This window comes from Solea solea, chromosome 13, assembly GCF_958295425.1.
Source record: "Solea solea chromosome 13, fSolSol10.1, whole genome shotgun sequence".
Taxonomy (NCBI): domain Eukaryota; kingdom Metazoa; phylum Chordata; class Actinopteri; order Pleuronectiformes; family Soleidae; genus Solea; species Solea solea.
Window position 1 is genome coordinate 2,066,665 of NC_081146.1, and position 5,000 is coordinate 2,071,664.

Consider the following 5,000-nt stretch of genomic DNA (forward strand, 5'->3'; position numbering starts at 1 on the left):
CACTCTGTCGTTGTTAATCCCAGTCTGTTCTTGTCGTTTAGATTTTTGCTGGTGCTGGTTTTGTAAGAGTGACTTTCAACGGCTTCCTTGGACGTTTCCAGAACTCTCATGATAAGTCACGTCTGGACCCTTGCTGCCTTATTTGTCTGTGTCAAGCAGGAGGTTTGTTTTTTTCTGCCAAACAGAGGGAAGGAAGGAAGGATGGAAGGAAGGAGGGAGGGAGGGAGGGAGGGCGGGCGCTGTGCTCCACGCGGTGGTTCAGTGTCGGAACATGGGAGGTGTGTGCATGCTGGGTAGAGAAGCGTACAGAGACGAGACTCCTACTTCTGAGGGGGAAGTTGTGTTTGCGAAAGAGTTGCCAAAAAAAGAAGCAGTCATTTTCCTGTGAGAGACGCTGGCTTAGAAAACCTAGAGATTATAATCTGCTGTAACACACATATGCACACCCTGCAGAATCATGAAACAATGGTGCAAAAAAAAAACAAAACAAAAAGCAGACGCACACTGATGCAGATTGTTTGTCGCTCACTCAGCTGTGGTGGAGTATGGATGTAGCATATGGAGAAGAAAAAAACTACTGCTGATATTTGTGTTCTTTCTCATCTATATTATGCCAAAGTTACACACACATGCACTTTCTTTCTCATCAAAACTCATTTCAACACAATTCTCTCAATGCAAGTGTGTGTGTGTGTGTGTGTTACAAAGTTCTTTTTTAATTTGGAGCGATCTTACTGTAATTAGGCCACAAACAAAGTCAACATTTATAAATAGTATTACTGCAGGTAATCATGTTGTTCATAATTTGTTTGTATGCACCGCTTTTATTTATTCTTCCGAGTCGTGTTGGGTCAGTGGGTTCTCCTGCACCTGCGTCACATTGTTACAGCACTGGGCCTCACGCACACACACACACGCACACACACACACACACACACACGCACACACACACGCACACAAACACACAGCTGAGATGGAAGACTGAGAAAGTGTGATGGAGGGAATAGAAGGAAGATGGAAGACGGGAGAGAGAGTTTTTGTGAGTTTGCAGCAAAGTCATGTGACGATGTGAAAACCTTATCTTTATGGAGTTAGTTAGTCATGATTCATGACATCATGCTGCTCTCTTTGATCAGCCTGAGAAAACGTTCTAACATGAAAGTTTCCACGTTCATAAAAGCATGCAGCGAATAAAGGATAATCTTTCATCTTTCACATCAGATTAACATCAGATTAAATGTGGTAAACACCAGACTAGAGGAGGTTTGTGTGGACTGATGAGGAAACTACATGTGCACATAAGATGAGCATTAGGCCTTTGTCCTATGGAGGCGGATTAGGGACACGTGTGGAAACAGAATTAAGTAAGAGAAAGTCAGAATTCTAAAAAATAATAATAATAAATAAATCTGAGAATAAAGTAAAGAAAATAATAAAAATCCTCATTTTAAATCTCAGAATTCTGAGATTAAATCAGAATTTTTAGTTTTTTTAGACAAAGTAAACATTTTTGAATCTTTTTTTCTTCTTTATATTTTAAACAGATTGTCACCAGTGGCCTTAATCCTCTTCCATAATGTCCATTACTGCTTACTGCTCTTTATTTACTCTAACTTTAAAACAGACTGTTTATCGACAGTGTATGAAAACAAATAACGTAATAACAAATATTATAATTATGATAATAAATCATGAGGTGTGGAGTGATGCAGACTGTATCTTGAGTCAAACATTCATATTTATACTCATAAATTCACTTATTGTGCTGTGCAGTAATACTGTGTATCGTCCCGTCTCTAATTGCAAGTACTTTGAAAGGTCGTGAGATGCTGATGTAGGAAAAACAACACACACACACACACACACACACATGGCCCAGTGTTCACAGAGGTCAATCATTGCCAGAATTATTTCTCCAGAATACAAATCACAGCTCCTGATTCAAAACACTGACAATTTCATGTTTAACTTTAACATTAAATTCACGTGTTATTATTGCAAAGAAAAAAAATCCATTCTTCCCTTGTAGCAATAACTGAGCTCCGCTTCGTTTGTGTTTTGTTCAGCATTTGATTGTAATAGTGATTCTGATGCTGTCGTCTCTAAAGCAGTGGCAGACGTGTGGCCGCGGACCAAAGACGTAACAAAGCACCGTTAGATCCTCGTTCACCTGTATATGAGCACGTTATCCTCGTTCACCTGTATATTAGCATGTGATCCTCGTTCACCTGTATGTTAGCATGTGATCCTCGTTCACCTGTATGTTAGCACGTTATCATCGTTCACCTGTATGTTAGCATGTGATCCTCGTTCACCTGAATATTAGCACGTTATCCTCGTTCACCTGTATATTAGCACGTTATCCTCGTTCACCTGTATATTAGCACGTGACCCTTGTTCACCTGTATATTAGCACGTGATCCTCGTTCACCTGTATATTAGCACGTGATCCTCGTTCACCTGTATATTAGCACGCGTCGGCGATGATGATGCACTTAGCTGCTGCTTTTCCTTCATACCAAACTCCAACATCTCACTCTGAGGTGGCGGGATTTCAAAAGCTTTCTGATACAGAGGTTCTCAAAATGTTGTGGGCCAAACAGGGGAGGAAAGTTTCCCGGGACCAACCCCCTCATAATCCTCACACCTATCACCACTGTTTGTAATCTTATATTCCATTTAAACTAGAGGTTGACCGACAGAATAATGATCCTTTGAATTATTATGAATTATCATTATTATTATTAGCCTCCGATTAATATCCCTGAAACATCCAAGAACATTCCCAGCATGTGTTTTATTAAATGTTTGCATTGATAAGTCTACTGTATTACCACAAGGTGGCAACAGCAGCATGCGTTTGTTTAATGGGCCAAATGCAGAAGTGAAGACATTTACGAGGTACATTGAATGCATCTCTGAGCTCATCAGGGCGTGGACCCCGCATTACTCACACTAGACCTCATGTGCTGGACCGACAGTTTATAGAATTTAGAATTTAGTGGCGTTTTCTTTTAAAGTCATGTTGAATCTCTCAGGACTAACTACTAAACTTAACTACTTAAAGAAAATATCTGTATCAGAAAGTTTAAATGGTAACGTCACCTTAAACAGTCCAAGTTTCCCTTTAACGACAACAGCAGCTAGCCTATATTGTGTGTATATATAGTCAATTATCGCATTTGAAGCTAAACTGACCTTTAACTGACCAATTATAGGTCAGTGATGCATAATTAGTGCTAGTGTAGCCAGTAGTAACCACGACTGTGTCTCCACAGCGCAGTAAAATGTACCATAGGAGCGGATTAATGTGCTAAAACAATATATTTATTGATCTCTAGTCCAAACTCTACGATAACAACAGTCCTCACTGGTTTAGAAAAACATCTGGATTGTGATTCTTTAATGAAAGAAGTAAAACGAGGTTAAACTCAAGTTTTACACCTGAATCCAAACATGCGACTCATGACACGACGTAATAAACTTGAATAGCTATTGATACCAATATTACAGCTTTCCAAACGTTCTGTACTGTAACTGAGATTAAAGTGACTCATTTACAGCCATTTCCTGTAAAAACATTTCAACTTTATTATTTAAAACATATGTCTGGGGACCCAAAAACAATCTCCCGTGACCCGTCTGTGGGTCACGACCCAGTCTCTGGGAACCACTGGAACTATTAGCAGCCATTTAAAAACATGAAGCTACAACTGTTTTTAAAATACATCCCATAAAGAGAGCTTTTTTATAACAGTTTCACTTTTTCAGTTCAATTCCAACCACTTCATCTTATACATTCTCAACAAGAACAAATGAACCTCCGTATGAAATGATCATGCCGTTAGGTTTCCAACACAACTGCCACTGCGCCCCCGCGTCGACTGCCACTGCGCCCCCGCGTCGACTTTCAATTTTCTTAAGAAATCATTCAACCTGAATCATTTGTGGACAAAACAGACAGTTGAGCATTTCTCACATTTCACAGACCATCCAGAAATGAATCGGTGGATTCATCCATTCATCGTTAGTTGCAGCTCCCTCCCTCCCGCTCTTCCTCCCTCCCTCCCTCCCTCCCGCTCTTCCTCACGTGTGCTACATGCAAATGCCTCGATGTATAGAACATGTATATAAAGAGTGGTGCCGTGTTGTGACCGTTGTGACCAAGTGACTATTTATCATGGAGGTATCATCATCATCATCATCATCATCATCATCATCCCAGGCTTCTGATTGGCTGGTTTGTTGCGTGTCTGGGGGGGCGGGGCCACTGCTGCCGTGCTTTGTTGTCATGTGAGCGTCTGCCAGCTTTGCCTATATATAAACAATGAATATGCAAGAACTATATTGTGTATTTGGGTTTTGATTTTTTTATTGTGTTAAGATGTATACTTAAGGAAAACTGTGGTACGTTTGTTTTTATTTTAATTCTTGTTGTTTTTAAATAAATTGGGGAAATAAATGCCTGTTTTGTGATTTCTGTTTTTAAATATTAAATATTAAATATTAAATATAAGACCGAGGTGAAGTTTGTGCCATTTACTGTCAGAAATGTAACATATTAACTCTATTAGTGTGTTAGCGCTTTAAAACGACAGCTTCAGGCATCTTGTGGCTTGTGTTTCACATGTTGTACATTTAGATCATCCTTAACTTTAAAGTTTAAACTTTAATGTTCTCCAACGTCCACAAACCAAAATGATGAATGAAAATGAAAAATCACTTATAAAAAAACAAACACTCAGACCAGTTCATTAATTACCATTCAATAATAATCAATAACAGAGTCATTTTCTGCAGTAAAGACTCATTATTGATAATCTCAAAGTGTCTAGATTTAAAGCTACTTTCAAGAATTCTAGCCAAACACAGTTTATTTATTTTCCCCCACTGGCAGATTTTTTTGTCTCTCTGAAAGAAATTTAAATCTGTTGAAGAATATTTGTCTTAGTCCTCGTCGGTGTGTTCATGTATCCATGTTTGACCTATATTCAAACCTT

At 39.0% G+C, this 5,000-nt stretch overlaps 1 protein-coding gene across 6 annotated transcripts in view; it reads left to right on the forward strand.

The window, feature by feature from the left end:
- arhgef1b (Rho guanine nucleotide exchange factor (GEF) 1b) overlaps positions 1-218 on the forward strand; it is a 53,925-nt gene extending 53,707 nt beyond the window's left edge. For all 6 annotated transcript variants that reach the window (XM_058646930.1, XM_058646928.1, XM_058646929.1 and 3 more), the window contains one exon: positions 42-218. The gene's annotated coding sequence lies outside the window, so the exon portion shown is untranslated. The remainder of the gene's footprint in view (positions 1-41) is intronic.
- Positions 219-5,000: the final 4,782 nt, after the last annotated feature.